Source organism: Arachis stenosperma, chromosome 2 (genome assembly GCF_014773155.1).
Source record: "Arachis stenosperma cultivar V10309 chromosome 2, arast.V10309.gnm1.PFL2, whole genome shotgun sequence".
In the NCBI taxonomy this organism is placed as follows: Eukaryota; Viridiplantae; Streptophyta; class Magnoliopsida; order Fabales; family Fabaceae; genus Arachis; species Arachis stenosperma.
In genome coordinates this window covers 81,465,087-81,482,911 of record NC_080378.1, presented here as the reverse complement: position 1 = coordinate 81,482,911, position 17,825 = coordinate 81,465,087, and the positions used below count along the sequence as shown (strand labels likewise).

General features: G+C 39.1%; 1 non-coding gene across 1 annotated transcript; it reads left to right on the top strand.

Moving 5' to 3' along the window:
* The first annotated feature begins 8,881 nt into the window (after positions 1 to 8,881).
* On the top strand, positions 8,882 to 8,989 carry LOC130964146 (small nucleolar RNA R71). Its single transcript, XR_009080254.1, has one exon. It is a non-coding gene; the product is annotated as a small nucleolar RNA R71 (small nucleolar RNA).
* The last annotated feature ends 8,836 nt before the right edge of the window (positions 8,990 to 17,825 follow it).

Below are 17,825 nucleotides of genomic sequence, written 5' to 3'. Positions count from 1 at the left end.
GTGTTAAAATTGTTGGCTCTTGAAAGAATGATGAACAAAGAGAAATGTTATTGATGATCTGAAAAATCATGAAATTGATTCTTGAAGCAAGAAAAAGCAGTGAAAAAAAAAAGAAAAAAAAATGGCTAAAAAGAGTATATAGAAAAAAGAAGGAGCAGTAGAAAAAGCCAATAGCCCTTAAAACCAAAAGGCAAGGGTAAAAAAGGATCCAAGGCTTTGAGCATCAATGGATAGGAGGGCCCAAGGAAATTAAATCCAGGCCTAAGCGGCTAAATCAAGCTGTCCCTAACCATGTGCTTGTGTCATGAAGGTCCAAGTGAAAAGCTTGAGACTGAATGGTTAAAGTCGTGATCCAAGGCAAAAGAGTGTGCTTAAGAGCTCTGGACACCACTAATTGGGGACTTTAGCAAAGCTAAGTCACAATCTGAAAAGGTTCACCCAGTTATGTGTCTGTGGCATTTATGTATCCGGTGGTAATACTGGAAAACAAAATGCTTAGGGCCACAGCCAAGACTCAAAAGTAGCTGTGTTCAAGAATCAACATGCTTAACTAGGAAAGTCAATAACACTATCCAAAATTCTGAGTTCCTAGAGATGCCAATCACTCTGAACTTCAAAGGAAAAAGTGAGATGCCAAAACTGTTCAGAAGCAAAAAGCTACAAGTCCCGCTCATGTAATTAAATTAATATTCATTGATATTTTGGACTTTATAGTATATTCTCTTCTTTTTATCCTATTTGATTTTCAGTTGCTTGGGGACAAGCAACAATTTAAGTTTGGTGTTGTGATGAGCGGATAATTTATACGCTTTTTGGCATAGTTTTTACATAGTTTTTAGTAAGTTCAAGCTACTTTTAGGGATGTTTTCATTAGTTTTTATGTTAAATTCACATTTCTGGACTTTACTATGAGTTTGTGTGTTTTTCTGTGATTTCAGGTAAATTCTGACTAAAATTGAGGGATTTGAGCAAAACTCTGAAAAAGGCTGACAAAAGGACTGCTGATGCTGTTGGATTCTGACCTCCCTGCACTCGAAATGGATTTTCTGGAGCTACAAAACTCTAAATGGCGCGCTCTCAACGGCGTTGGAAAGTAGACATCCAGGGCTTTCCAGCAATATATAATAGTCCATGCTTTATTCGAAGATTGACGACGTAACTTGGCGTTAAACGCCAAGTTCATGCTGCTGTCTGGAGTTAAACGCCAGAAAAACGTCATGATCCGGAGTTGAACGCCCAAAACACGTCATAACTCGAAGTTCAACTCCAAGAGAAGCCTCAGCTCGTGGATTGATCAAGCTCAGCCCAAGCATACACCAAGTGGGCCCCGGAAGTGGATTTATGCATCAATTACTTACTCATGTAAACCCTAGGAGCTAGTTTATTATAAATAGGATGAATTACTAATGTATTAGACATCTTTGGTCTCAGTTTTGTTTTATTCTTCATCTTAGGATATCATTGATCACGTTTAGGGGGCTGGCCATTCGGCCATGCCTGACCCTCTTTTACTTATGTATTTTCAACGGTGGAGTTTCTGCACACCATAGATTAAGGGTGTGGAGCTCTGCTGTACCTCAAGTATGAATGAAATTCTACTTTCTTTTATTCAACTCCTCTTTTATTCTTATTCCAAGATATTCATTTGCACCCAAGAACATGATGAATGTGATGAGTAAATAACCCTCATTATCATTCTCACTCATGAACGCGCGTGATTGACAACCACTTCCGTTCTACATGCAACAGAGCTTGAATGTGTATCTCTTAGATTCCCCAACAGAATCTTCGTGGTATAAGTTAGATAGATGGCGGCATTTATGAGGATCCGGAAAGTCCAACCTTGTCTGTGGTGTTCCGAGTAGGATCCTGGGAATCCGAAAAGTCCAACCTTGTCTGTGGTGTTCCGAGTAGGATTCCGGTAATGAATGACTGTGACGTGCTTCAAACCTGTAACCTGCTGGGCGTTAGTGACAGACGCAAAAGAATCAATGGATTCTATTCCAGTAGGAGCGGGAACCAACCGGTGATTAGCCGTACTGTGACAGAGTGCGTGAGCATTAGCTTTCACTGCGAGGATGGGATGTAGCTATCAACCATGGGTGATGCCTCCAGACTGGTTAGCTGTGCGAGTGACAGCCGCATAGGATATTTCCCCGAGAGGATGAAAGTAGCCACAGCTGATGGTGAACCCCTATACAAAGCTTGCCATGGAAAGGAGTAAGAAGGATTGAGTGGAAGCAGTGGGAAGGCAGACGTCCGTGAGTCATACAGCACCTCCATACACTTATCTGAAATTCTCACCAATGAATCTACATAAGTATTTCTATCCTTTTTATTATTTATTTTCTATTTTATTATTTATTTTCTATTTTATTATTCCTATCCTCGAACCCATAAATAATGTTTAATTCGCCTGACTGAGATCTACAAGGTGACCATAGCTTGCTTCATACCAACAATCTCTGTGGATTCGACCCTTACTCACGTAAGGTTTATTACTTGGACGACCCAGTACACTTGCTGGTTAGTTGAACGGAGTTGTGAATTCAACCAGTGCCATAAATAAGCTTTCATTCAAAATCCAAGAAACATATAATGATGATCACAATTTCGTCCACCAACCTGCTCCTTAAAAATTCTCCATGCCTCCTCGGCTCCTTCAGCAATAGAGTCCTCCAACTCAACGTAAGCATTCCGAGAATTCAACAAGTCCTTCCTCACCTCCACGAGGTCCTTGAACAAGCTCGAATAACTCTCCTGCGCCTTTTTCCTCAAGCCCTCCTCCATATTGCATTGGGCTTGTAACTTGCTCTCCTTCTCCTGAAGACCATCCCTCTCCTCCTTCAACTTAGCGAACTCCTCCTTCAACTCCTTGTCATTTTTCTGATATATGAGAAGCCTTTCCTCTAACTCTTCAACCCTCGAGGTTGAACCCAGAGAGCTAAGAGGAGTCTTCTCAAAAATATCGAGAAACTTGGTGCACACCGCCGCCGCCTTGACACTCTCCTGAGCCAGAATAGTGAGGTGATTCTGGATAGAAACATCATCCATACCTATACGGGTATGAGGATAGATGTATTTTCAGATAAACGCAGGAGCATCCACCTTAGCCTCACCTTCAAAAGAAGAGCTAGACTCTAAAGTCTTACGCTTCTTCTTCTCTAGCTCAGGAGAAGGTCGGGGGGGAGGGGACGGCTGAGAAAAAGCCGAGGAAGAAATAATGATAGGTCGAGAAGGGGTCCCTAAATTTTGAGAAGAAGGAGGAGGAGGAAGAAAGGAGCTAGTTACCCTCGCAGCGCCAGTCCTGGCGCGAGATCTCGCCTTGGCCTCCTGGTATGCGAAATTGTGATCACTACTTTTCACAACTCAAATAATCCCTAGTAATGGCCCCAAAGACTTGGTGCTCAATACCATGGCATAAACACAACTTCGCACAACTAACCAGCAAGTGCACTGGGTCGTCCAAGTAATAAACCTTACGCGAGTAAGGGTCGATCCCACGGAGATTGTTGGTATGAAGCAAGCTATGGTCACCTTGTAAATCTCAGTCAGGCAGACTCAAATGGTTATGGGTGATATATAAATAAAAGATAAAGATAGAGATACTTATGCAATTCATTGGTAAGAACTTCAGATAAGCGAATGGAGATGCTTTGTCCCTTCCGTCTCTCTGCTTTCCTACTGTCTTCATCCAATCATTCTTACTCCTTTCCATGGCAAGCTGTATGCAAGGGTTTCACCGTTGTCAGTGGCTACCTCCCATCCTCTCAGTGGAAATGTTCAACGCACCCTGTCACGGCACGGCTATCCAGCTGTCGGTTCTCGATCATGTCGGAATAGAATCCAGTGATTCTTTTGCGTCTGTCACTAACGCCCCACAATCGCGAGTTTGAAGCTCGTCACAGTCATTCAATCATTGAATCCTACTCAGAATACCACAGACAAGGTTTAGACCTTCTGGATTCTCTTGAATGCCACCATCAATTCTAGCTTATATCACGAAGACTCTGATCTCACGGAATGGCTAGCTCGTTTGTCAGGCGAGCGCTCGGTTGTCAGGCGATCAACCATGCATCGTGTATCAGGAATCCAAGAGATATTCACCCAATCTAGGGTAGAACGGAGGTGGTTGTCAGTCACACGTTCATAGGTGAGAATGATGATGAGTGTCACGGATCATCACATTCATCAAGTTGAAGAACAAGTGATATCTTGGAATAATAACAAGTTGAATTGAATAGAAGAACAATAGTAATTGCATTAATACTCGAGGTACAGCAGAGCTCCACACCTTAATCTATGGTGTGTAGAAACTCCACCGTTGAAAATACATAAGAACAAGGTCTAGGCATGGCCGTGAGGCCAGCCCCCAGTGATCAAAAGATTCAAAGATCTCCAGATGAAAATACAATAGTAAAAGGTCCTATTTATAGGGAACTAGTAGCTTAAGAATTACAAAGATGAGTAAATGACATAAAAATCCACTTCCGGGCCCACTTGGTGTGTGTTTGGGCTGAGCATTGAAGCATTTTCGTGTAGAGACTTCTCTTAGAGTTAAACGCCAGCTTTTGTGCCAGTTTGGGCGTTTAACTCCCACTTTGGTGCCAGTTCCGGCGTTTAACGCTGGGAATTCTGAGGTTGACTTTGGACGCCAGTTTGGGCCATCAAATCTTGAGCAAAGTATGGACTATTATATATTGCTGGAAAGCCCAGGATGTCTACCTTCCAACTCCGTTTAGAGAGCGCCAATTGGGCTTCTGTAGCTCCAGAAAATTCACTTCGAGTGCAGGGAGGTCAGAATCCAACAGCATCTGCAGTCCTTTTCAGTCTCTGAATCAGATTTTTGCTCAGGTCCCTCAATTTCAGCTAGAAAATACCTGAAATCACAGAAAAACACACAAACTCATAGTAAAGTCCAGAAAAGTGAATTTTAATTAAAAACTAATAAAATTATACTAAAAACTAACTAAAACATACTAAAAACATACTAAAAACAATGCCAAAAAGCGTACAAATTATCCGCTCATCACAACACCAAACTTAAATTGTTGCTTGTCCCCAAGCAACTGAAAATCAAATAAGATAAAAAGAAGAGAATATGCAATGAATTCCAAAAATATCTATGAAGATCAGTATTAATTAGATGAGCGGGGCTTTTAGCTTTTTGCCTCTGAACAGTTTTGGCATCTCACTCTATCCTTTGAAATTCAGAATGATTGGCTTCTTTAGGAACTCAGAATCCAGATAGTGTTATTGATTCCCCTAGTTAAGTATGATGATTCTTGAACACAGCTACTTATTGAGTCTTGGCCGTGGCCCAAAGCACTCTGTCTTCCAGTATTACCACCGGATACATACATGCCACAGACACATAATTGGGTGAACCTTTTCAGATTGTGACTCAGCTTTGCTAGAGTCCCCAATTAGAGATGTCCAGGGTTCTTAAGTACACTCTTTTTGCCTTGGATCACAACTTTATTTCTTTCTTTTTCTTTCTTTTTCTCTTTCTCCTTTTTTTCGTTCTTTTTCTCCTTTTTTTTTCGCTTCTTCTCTTTTTTCTCTTTTTTTTTTGTATTCACTACTTTTTCTTGCTTCAAGAATCATTTTTATGATTTTTCAGATCCTCAGTAACATGTCTCCTTTTTCATCATTCTTTCAAGAGCCAACATTCATAAACCACAAATTCAAAAGACATATGCACTGTTTAAGCATACATTCAGAAAACAAAAGTATTGCCACCACATCAAAATAATTAATCTGTTATAAAATTCAAAATTAATGCAATTCTTCTCTTTTTCAATTAAGAACATTTTTCATTTAAGAGAGGTGATGGATTCATAGGACATTCATAACTTTAAGGCATAGGCACTAATGATCATAAGACACAAACATGGATAAACATAAGCATGAAAATTCGAAAAACAAGAAGATAAAGAACAATGAGATTAAAGAACGGGTCCACCTCAGTGATGGCGGCTTGTTCTTCCTCTTGAAGGTCTTATGGAGTGCTTGAGCTCCTCAATGTCTCTTCCTTGTCTTTGTTGCTCCTCTCTCATGATTCTTTGATCCTCTCTAATTTCATGGAGGAGGATGGAATGTTCTTGGTGCTCCACCCTTAGTTGTCCCATGTTGGAACTCAATTCTCCTAGGGAGATGTTGATTTGCTCCCAATAGTTTTGTGGAGGAAGGTGCATCCCTTGAGGCATCTCAGGGATTTCATGATGGGGAATTTCCTCATGCTTGCTCCATCCTTTTCTTAGTGATGGGCTTGAGGTTATGCCTTCTCAGTTGAACCGGCTTCCCTCTTGAATCTCTTCCATTGAGCGCCCTCTTCACAAATGACTGTGAGGACTTGGTCCAACCTTTGATCAAAGTTGACCCTTTTTTTAGTTTGAAAGGGATCTCGGGGATCACCTTCTTCAAAGCCACAATTTCATAGAAGTGGTCTTGATCAAAGTTGCCTTCCCTTTCCTCTTTCTAGAGGTTTCTCCGGCCTTGGATGCCATAAATGGTTATGGAAAAACAAAAAGCAATGCTTTTACCACACCAAACTTAAAAAGTTTGCTCGTCCTCGAGCAAAAGAAGAAAGAAGAGAGTAGAAGATGAAGAAATAGAGGATATGGAGGTGGCTTTGTGGTTCGGCCAAAGGGAGGAGAAGTAGTGTTTAGGGTGTGTGTAAATGAAGGAGTGAAGATGGGTTTATATAGGGGTGAAGAGAGGGGTAGGTGGGGATCCTGTGGGGTCCACAGATCCTGAGGTGTCAAGGAAAATTCAACCCTGCACCAAGTGGCGTGCAAAAATACACTCTGTGCCAATTCTGGCGTTAAACGCCGGGCTGGTGCCCATTTCTGGCATTTAACGCCAGCTTCTTGCCCTTTCCTGGCGTTTAACGCCAGTCTGGTGCCCCTTTCTGGCGTTAAACGCCCAGAATGGTGCCAGACTGGGCGTTAAACGCCCAACTGCTACCCTTACTGGCGTTTAAACGCCAGCAGGATCTTCCTCCAGGGTGTGCTATTTTTCTTCCTGTTTTTCATTCTGTTTTTGCTTTTTCAATTGATTTTGTGACTTCCCATGATCATCAACCTAAAGAAAACATAAAATAACAAGGGAAAATAGATAAAATATAACATTGGGTTGCCTCCCAACAAGCGCTTCTTTAATGTCAATAGCTTGATAGAGGGCTCTCATAGAGCCTCACAGACACTCAGAGCAATGTTGGAACCTCCCAACACCAAACTTAGAGTTTGAATGTGGGGGTTCAACACCAAACTTAGAGTTTGGTTGTGGCCTCCCAACACCATGAGTTTGACTGTGGGGGCTCTGTTTGACTCTATTTTGAGAGAAGCTCTTCATGCTTCCTCTCCATGGTGACAGACTGATATCCTTGTGCCTTAAACACAAAGGATTCTTCATTCACTTGAATGATCAATTCACCTCTGTCAACATCAATCACAGCCTTTGCTGTGGCTAGGAAGGGTCTGCCAAGGATGATGGATTCATCCATGCACTTCCCAGTCTATAGGACTATGAAATCAGCAGGGATGTAATGGTCTTCAATCCTCACCAAAACATCCTCTACAAGTCCATAAGCTTATTTTCTTGAATTGTCTGCCATCTCTAGTGAGATTCTTGCAGCTTGTACCTCAAAGATCCCTAGCTTCTCCATTACAGAGAGAGGCATGAGGTTTATACTTGACCCTAAGTCGCACAGAGCCTTCTTGAAGGTCATGGTGCCTATGGTACAAGGTATTGAAAACTTTCCAGGATCTTGTCTCTTTTGAGGTAATTTCTGCCTAGATAAGTCATCCAGTTCTTTGGTGAGCAAAGAAGGTTCATTCTCCCAAGTCTCATTACCAAATAACTTGTCATTTAGCTTCATGATTGCTCCAAGGTATTTAGCAACTTGCTTTTCAGTGACATACTCATCCTCTTCAGAGGAAGAATACTCATCAGAGCTCATGAATGGCAGAAGTAAGTCCAGTGGAATCTCTATGGTCTCATTTTGAGCCTCAGATTCCCATGGTTCCTCATTAGGGAACTCATTGGAGGCCAGTGGTCGTCCATTGAGGTCTTCCTCAGTGGCGTTCACTGCCTCTCCCTCCTCTCGAAATTCGGCCATGTTGATGGCTTTGCACTCTCCTTCTGGATTTTCTTCTGTATTGCTTGAAAGAGTACTAGGAGGGAGTTCAGTAATTTTCTTACTCAGCTGTCCCACTTGTGCCTCCAGATTCCTAATGGAGGACCTTGTTTCAGTCATGAAACTTTGAGTGGTTTTGATTAGATCAGAGACCATGGTTGCTAAGTCAGAGTGGCTCTGCTTAGAATTCTCTGTCTGTTGCTGAGAAGATGATGGAAAAGGCTTGCCATTGCTAAACCTGTTTCTTCCACCATTGTTGTTGTTGAAACCTTGTTGAGGTCTCTGTTGATCTTTCCATGAGAGATTTGGATGATTTCTCCATGAAGAATTGTAGGTGTTTCCATAGGGTTCTCCCATGTAATTCACCTCTTCCATTGAAGGGTTCTCAGGATCATAAGCTTCTTCTTCAGATGAAGCATCCTTAGTACTGCCTGGTGCATTTTGCATTCCAGACAGACTTTGAGAAATCAAATTGACTTGCTGAGTCAATATTTTGTTCTGAGCCAGTATGGCATTCAGAGTATCAATCTCAAGAACTCCTTTCTTCTGATTTGTCCCATTGTTCACAGGATTCCTTTCAGAAGTGTACATGAATTGGTTATTTGCAACCATTTCAATTAGTTCTTGAGCTTCTGTAGGCGTCTTCTTCAGATGAAGAGATCCTCCAGCAGAGCTATCCAAAGACATCTTGGACAGTTCAGACAGACCATCATAGAAAATACCTATGATGCTCCATTCAGAAAGCATGTCAGAAGGACATTTTCTGATCAATTGTTTGTATTTTTCCCAGGCTTCATAGAGGGATTCTCCATCCTTCTGTCTGAAGGTTTGGACTTCTACTCTAAGCTTACTCAATTTTTGAGGTGGAAAGAACTTTGCCAAGAAGGCATTGACTAGCTTTTCCCAAGAGTTCAGGCTTTCTTTAGGTTGTGAGTCCAACCATATTCTAGCTCTGTCTCTTACAGCAAAAGGGAATAGCATAAGTCTGTAGACCTCAGGGTCAACCCCATTAGTCTTGACAGTGTCACAGACTTGCAAGAATTCAGCTAAAAACCGATGAGGATCTTCCAATGGAAGTCCATGGAACTTGCAATTCTGTTGCATTAGAGAAACTAATTGAGGCTTAAGCTCAAAGTTGTTTGCTCCAATGGCAGGGATAGAGATGCTTCTCCCACAGAAGTCGGGAGTAGGTGCAGTAAAGTCACCCAGCACCTTCCTTGCATTGTTGGCATTATTGTTGTTTTCGGCTACCATGTCTTCTTCTTTGAAGATTTCTGTTAGGTCCTCTATAGAGAGTTGTGCCTTAGCTTCTCTTAGCTTTCGCTTCAAGGTCCTTTCAGGTTCAGGGTCAGCCTCAACAAGAATGCTTTTGTCTTTGCTCCTGCTCATATGAAAGAGAAGAGAACAAGCAAATGTGGAATCCTCTATGTCACAGTATAGAGATTCCTTGAGGTGTTAGAGGAACAGAAAAATAGAAGAGGTAGAAGAATTCGAACTTAGTGAGATAGAGTTCGAATTGTGCATTGAAGAGGAGTGGTACTCCATAAATAGAAGGATGTGAGAAGAGGGGAAGAAATTTTTTTTCGAAAATTAATTAAAAAGATTTTAAAAACATTTTGAAAAAGATTTTGAAGAAGATCTGATTGAAAACTTTTTGAAAAAGATGTGATTTACAAGATATGATTGAAAAGATATGATTTGAAAAACAATTTAAAAAAAGATTTGATTTTAAAAATGAATGACTTGCCTAACAAGAAAAGATATGATTCAAACATTAAACCTCTCTCAACAGAAAAGGCAACATACTTGAAATGTTGAATCAAATCATTAATTGTTAGCAAGTATCTTTGAAAAAGGAAAGAAATTGATTTTGTAAAAGATTTGATTGAAAAGATATGATTTGAAAAAGATTTGATTTTGAAAAACTTTGAAAACTTGAAAAAAATTTGCATTAAAAACAAAATCTTCCCTCTTGTGCCATCCTGGCGTTAAACGCCCAGAATGGTGCACATTCTGGCGTTTAACGCCCAAAGCACTACCCTTTTGGGCGTTAAACGCCCAGCCAGGCACCCTGGCTGGCGTTTAAACGCCAGTTTGCCTTCCTCACTGGGCGTTTTGAACGCCCAGCTTTTTCTGTATAATTCCTCTGCTGCATGTACTGAATCTTCAGTTCCCTGTATTATTGACTTGAAAATAGAACCAAGATCAAATAAACAATGCATGCAAGACACCAAACTTAAAATGAGACACTGGACTTAAACGAGAAACATAAAATATTTTTGGTTTTTATGATTTTGTAATTTTTTTTGGTTTTTTTTCGAAAATTAAGTGGAAGAAGAAAATAAAGGTATCAAAATTCTTAATGAGAATTCCAGGAATCATGCAATATTAGTCTAAAGCTTTAGTCTAAAGGAATTAGACATAGATAGCCAAGGTTCAGCAGGACATTGCATTCAAGAGCTAAATTGATGAGAATCAATCAACTTTGGTGATGATAAGATCATCACCTTGAAACACTAGAATTCATTCTTAAGAACTCTGAAAAATACCTAATCTAAGCAACAAGATGAACCGTCAGTTGTCCATACTCGAAACAATCCCCGGCAACGGCGCCAAAAACTTGGTATGCGAAATTGTGATCACTACTTTTCACAAATCAAATAATCCCTAGTAATGGCCCCAAAGACTTGGTGCTCAATACCATGGCATAAACACAACTTCGCACAACTAACCAGCAAGTGCACTGGGTCGTCCAAGTAATAAACCTTACGCGAGTAAGGGTCGATCCCACGGAGATTGTTGGTATGAAGCAAGCTATGGTCACCTTGCAAATCTCAGTCAGGCAGACTCAAATGGTTATGGGTGATATATAAATAAAAGATAAAGATAGAGATACTTATGCAATTCATTGGTAAGAACTTCAGATAAGCGAATGGAGATGCTTTGTCCCTTCCGTCTCTCTGCTTTCCTACTGTCTTCATCCAATCCTTCTTACTCCTTTCCATGGCAAGCTGTATGCAAGGGTTTCACCGTTCTCAGTGGCTACCTCCCATCCTCTCAGTGGAAATGTTCAACGCACCCTGTCACGGCACGGCTATCCAGTGATTCTTTTGCGTCTGTCACTAACACCCCACAATCGCGAGTTTGAAGCTCGTCACAGTCATTCAATCATTGAATCCTACTCAGAATACCACAGACAAGGTTTAGACCTTCCGGATTCTCTTGAATGCCGCCATCAATTCTAGCTTATACCACGAAGACTCTGATCTCACGGAATGGCTGGCTCGTTTGTCAGGCGAGCGCTCGGTTGTCAAGCAATCAACCATGCATCGTGTATCAGGAATCCAAGAGATATTCACCCAATCTAGGGTAGAACGGAGGTGGTTGTCAGTCACACGTTCATAGGTGAGAATGATGATGAGTGTCACGGATCATCACATTCATCAAGTTGAAGAACAAGTGATATCTTAGAATAAGAACAAGTTGAATTGAATAGAAGAACAATAATAATTGCATTAATACTCGAGGTACAGCAGAGCTCCACACCTTAATCTATGGTGTGTAGAAACTCTACCGTTGAAAATACATAAGAACAAGGTCTAGGCATGGCCGTGAGGCCAGCCCCCAGTGATCAAAAGATTCAAAGATCTCCAGATGAAAATACAATAGTAAAAGGTCCTATTTATAGGGAACTAGTAGCTTAAGAATTACAAAGATGAGTAAATGACATAAAAATCCACTTCCGGGCCCACTTGGTGTGTGTTTGGGCTGAGCATTGAAACATTTTCGTGTAGACACTTCTCTTGGAGTTAAACGCCAGCTTTTATGCCAGTTTGGGCGTTTAACTCCCACTTTGGTGCCAGTTCCGGCGTTTAACGCTGGGAATTCTGAGGTTGACTTTTGACGCCAGTTTGGGCCATCAAATCTTGGGCAAAGTATGAACTATCATATATTGTTGGAAAGCCCAGGATGTCTACTTTCCAACGCCGTTGAGAGCGCGCCAATTGGGCTTCTGTAGCTCCAGAAAATCCACTTCGAGTGCAGGGAGGTCAGAATCCAACAGCATCTGCAATCCTTTTCAGTCTCTGAATCAGATTTTTGCTCAGGTCCCTCAATTTCAGGCAGAAAATACCTGAAATCACAGAAAAACACACAAACACATAGTAAAGTCCAGAAAAGTGAATTTTAATTAAAAACTAATAAAATTATACTAAAAACTAACTAAAACATACTAAAAACATACTAAAAATAATGCCAAAAAGCGTACAAATTATCCGCTCATCACCTTCTGGACTCTCTGGTAAGACTCACTGGAATTCTTCTTCGCCATCTCTGTAAGAAAACAATTAGTAGCCAAAGAGTCAGCGAAATAAGTCGGTAAAAACAAGTCGGAAATAAAGTAGATCAATAAAAAAAGCTACCTAGTTGTGTCTGGACAAAGGTCGGCGACCCCTGGAGAAATTTTTTGGTATCCAAATATGGGGCCATCCCCCACACTTCTCGGAGGAACCCCACAACGGCCGCCTCCACCTCATCCAGGTTGTCCAATCCATATTTCTCACAGGGGGAGGCCTCTAACCAGTATAGAGGAAAGTGAGGAGAAGAATTCTCATCCAAGAAAAAGGGGTGGTGACCCTCTACGGCTTGAACTTTGAAAAAGTAATTTTTGAAGTCATGGAAAGATTCATCAAAAAGGGTGAAGACCCTCCGACCTTGTATAGCTCGGAAGGACACCCACTGCTGCTTGTTATTTTGCCCACTGAAGGGCTTGGTCATGTGGAAAAGAAAAAAGAAAATCCTCAAAGAAGTCGAAAAGTCTAAGGCATGGCTGACAAACTGATAAATTTTCAGAAAACCCCAGGAATTAGGGTGAAGTTGAGTGGGAGCAACTCGGCAGTGACGTAAAATAGCTATTTCAAAATCAGAAATGGAAGAAAAACACCCAAACGGGTAATCATACTCTCATACATATAGAAAAAATGAGGGACCTCCTCAGTGTCCCTCCCGAAACAAACCCGGTCTTCCAGACCCGGGACCACCAATTCATACTTTGGCTTGTCCTCCTCAGAGGTACAAATCCGGTGGTGAGTGCGAAGGTCGGTGATAAACTCGGTATCGACCAAGGGTTCCTCCCCCAAGACCGTAATATCAACCCATTGAGCAAGTACTTCTACAGAAGACATTTTTCCTAAAGATACGATGAAAACCAACAAAGGAAAAAGAAAAAAGAATAAAAAATGAGAGTTCCTAAGGGGGCATGGAATTAAGCAGCCTACAACGTCACCTTCTCTCTTTCTAAAACAAAAATAAAAAGCATGCAAACAGAAGCACTTAGTAAAAGAAGATAAGAAAGAACCAACCTTTGCCTGAAAAGGGGTAGAGGAAGATGGAAGCCTTCAACGAAAGTGTTCCACGAACAGATATGAAAATGCTCCACAGATGAGAAAAAAATTTGAAAAATCGAAGAAACGAAACAACGAAAGAAAGGGAAAACATTTATAAGCACATTAGGGGTATAATGGTAAAAATGGAAGCGGTCATTAATGAATGCACCGTTACCAAGGTAATTAATACCTACGCAAACTCCTAACGGACGCGACATTTGATTAGACGTAACTGTGAAAATCAAAAGTCACGAAAAGTCACGTCGGTTGCGAACGATCACGTCGATTCCCTCACAAGTCCACCACGACCCCGAGTAGAATATTCGAACCCCAGTCTTAAAAGAAATTGGGCTCGAGTAGGGGCACTGTTCATACCCTGGCCCAACGATAAGGCCCAGGTCCAAATGAAAGGCCCAATCCAAAGGGTTGAGCCTCGCCCTGTACCGACCTCCTCCCTACGAAGTCGGTTCTCACCACGACTTATCCTAAAGAAGTCGGGGACGAAGATTAGCTGGCAGATAACCACTCATTCAAATGAGTAACTGCTCCTAAAATCTCTCTACCCACTTCCAGGAGCCATATCTCAACCTCCCTAAGATAAAGGGACGATTATCCACCTTAAATGGCGGAATTACTTCAACGGTGGTTATGGGTTCACCACTATAAATACACTGACACCTCTCAGGTATTTTATAAGCCCAATACTCTCTAGACCTGTCTTACTCCTTGCTGACTTTGGCATGGGAGTGTCTTTGCAGGTACCACCCCCATTCTCTCACACACAAGTCAGAAGGAGGCTCCCAGACGTAAATCAAGTCGGAGACCACCCTCCTCTAGCGCTTGGGTCTCACAAACAAGCCCAACCACTGTCCGGTTCTAGGTAAGCCCCGGAACACCAGGTATTGAGCACGATAACTCTTTATGTACGTATTTCGGATATTCAGTACCCAATTTTTCTTTTATTTTATATCCCGAATGCATCCGAAATGTGTTACAAAGTGCGTGTATCATATCCTAGAAATACACCTTTAATATAGTTATGGACACAATATTCGAGATATGGCATGTTATGTATATTGATAAATATTTGACTATTTATATATTTTGATAAATATTATATTTAATAAATTTAAATAAAAAATTTTATTCTATTATATCATATTTAATTATTCTAATGGTTAATTATTTTATTAAAAACAACGTAAAACAACATATATATATATATATAACTAATTTTTTGCGTTGACAAAAAAATATTTATTGTTACGAGGGTATGACAAATTTAGAGTTTTTTTTGTTTTTATTTTTTATTTTATTATTAATATTTTTTTATATTTTTAAACTGATAAATACGCTCTTCCGTTGCATCATTTAATTTTTGTACAAAATTTTCTGGGCTTATTTTTTACACAAATCATATCATTAGTTAAAAGATTTTGTAAAATTTGTCATCCATATTTTCTATGTCACTAAATAAGTAACAATGGCTATCCCACGAACGTTGATTGTATCTATGCTAGTATCATCTAGTAGAAAATAATGACATAAACGCTTTGTGTTTTCTCCTCTTCTTCTTCTTTTTTTTGTTTTTTTTTTTTTTTGTTGTTTTCTACTTCACCTTGATGCACCTACATTTTAGTGCAAAAATTCTCACCAATTAGCAGGTTTTAATTAGTGCGTGGACACTAACCCCACTTGCCCTTCTTTCTCCTAGCTAAACAAACAGTTGAGGAAGACAATAATTTTTTTACGATATCTCTCAATTTGGCAGGTCAATGACTAATCGTTTGCAAATCTTATCTCTATTTAAGAGTTCAAATCTCAACATTTGATTAAACAACTAGCGAGCTAGCTACTAAACCAAATTAAGATAATAAATTTTTTTTTTTGGTGACACAAAACAATAAGTTTTTTTTTTATGATAACAAGACAATAAGTTTTAATTACATAAAAGTTACTCACTTGAACCTTTTCTTTGTGTGTGATATTTCCAATTTCAGGGTCCACCTCATTTCAACTCAGTTATTGTTTATTCATCTTGGTCTAAAATTGCCAAAATTCAAGATAAATTAATATAGTAGACTCCCGAACCCAAAATATATAGCTTTTGGGCCTTTATGAATCCATTAGACAAATATTGGTATCATCAATAAATTAGAAGTATCTAGCCCAAAAATAAAAAAGTTCGAGTATAAATTACCAATAAATAAATAAAATACAAGTATTAACTAACTTGGGTTGGTCAAGTACTTAGATCATTTGTACATTTAAATAAGTATTGAAAACTCAAATTCTGTTTTGTGCATGCAGCAATTTATTAACCAACGACAGACTCTTGATCTTTGCGTACAAATGATGACCCGATTAGTTTGCGTACGTATTAATTTTTGGTCTGGCGAACTTAGAAATACCGTAGACAACCAAAAAATAATAATAAAATACAAGTATTGTCCGAAGAGTTTACCGTGGTTTTGAACATTGGCATTTACTCATAAAAAAAAAGAGAACATTGATATTCATAAATAAAAAATATATATTATTTGCATATCAGAATCAATTACAAAAAGAACCCATTATGTATTGTATATAAATAAATGTGTAATTTAACTCATTACTAATTTTAGTAGCTACTTTTAGTAAACACCTAACATGGTTACATGACTTGCATCATTTTTTGTGTACATCTTTCTTGAATTTTTTTTTTCTTTTATAGTATAAAAGACGAGTCTTTTATATTTTTCCACTTCTTATCAATCACTTATACAAGCAAAATGTAAGCAAAAATAATGCGTATATCATTACTCATCAGTCAAAGAGAGTCATGATACTTATTACATCCTTGTACGTACTAATAGGTTTTGGAACATGTGGATATTGATCGAAGGTGTATGTTGAAGCAAACAACAGAAGCATGCTTCAGTTTCATTTCCTAAATCCTGTATTGAAAAAAGATTACTGGTTAACTAGTCCAGCAAGTTAAGGTCCATCATTGGTTTATATCTATATGATTTTGCGATTAGGTGTGAACAATAAATAAACATTCGCACTCAGCCTTACTCAACTTTTACAAGAGAGATGGTTGACTAAGAACCAAATTCTTGAATACATGATCATTGGGGCTCTAATACTATGTGATAGTTGCTCAGAATTGGTTAAGTGTTCAATTATTGGACTGATCCAGCACAAGAGTCAAAACTCAAAACAAAAATTTGTTGTGTGTAAATATCTAACATGATATTAAAGAGTATCACATCTTAGGATCAATTGAATACAAGATTATAAGGCCTTGATAATTATGCACAAAGTAGCAATCTTTCTCTTGGATTGAGAAATTTTGTATTCCTTAACACTGGATAAGTCAGACAATTATCTTGTAGCAACAGTTTTGAGGCAGAAAAACAAAATCCTACGCAAAACTGCAACAAAATTTTGAAACTGCTCTTTTACAAAAAGCATACTATGCCAAGTTAAGAATCACTAGATGTTGATCAAAGTATTAAACGGGGCCTCCTAATTCTACCAAGAAAATTATGAAAGCTGGCCTCAAGCTTGCTTCATCACCCAAAAAGGGAAAAAGGTAAATACAACGCATATTTTCCCGGAAATCAGTCAAGAGCATATGACGTGGCGGAAATTGGCGGATTAAGAATTATTAAGAAAAATAGCGTTGCAAGTACAACTCTTAACTAGCAAAATTCCACTTGTCAATTTAAAAAAGGGTTGTCACAAATTTTAGAAATAAAATATTGGGAGTATGAGTTTCAAGTCGTCTCCCAACGAGTTGCAGAAAGATTTGCTATTTTACTAATCAGAGATTTTTCAAAATAGTTTTGAGTTTGGTAAACAGGAAATTAAATTAGAGAATTTCTGTAATTTAAATAAAAATCTTGACCGGAAAGAAAATTAATCGAAAGTTCTATCCTTGATAGAATTTTCTCAAAATCAATTAATAATTAGTAGTTGTTTCTACTTAGTTAACCTTCAACGAATGAAAGAAAGTCAAGTTAAAAGTCAACTTTTATTCACAAGTCCTAATCCTCTCCCTTGGGAAGGATTAGAGTTAGTGACTAACAAGCCAACCAACAACAAACTAATTACAAATGAACTCTTGAGTATTCCAACTCAATGTTCTCCTTTTAATCAACTCCCAATCAAATTAAGAAACTACTCCATTATAATAAATGAAGACTTCACAAAATAAAAAGGGGAAATAAAAAGAGACATGATAAACAATAATCAAAGAGATTAATTAAAAATAAAATAGTGTTTGTATTAAAAAATGAAGGACCACCTATTAGCTA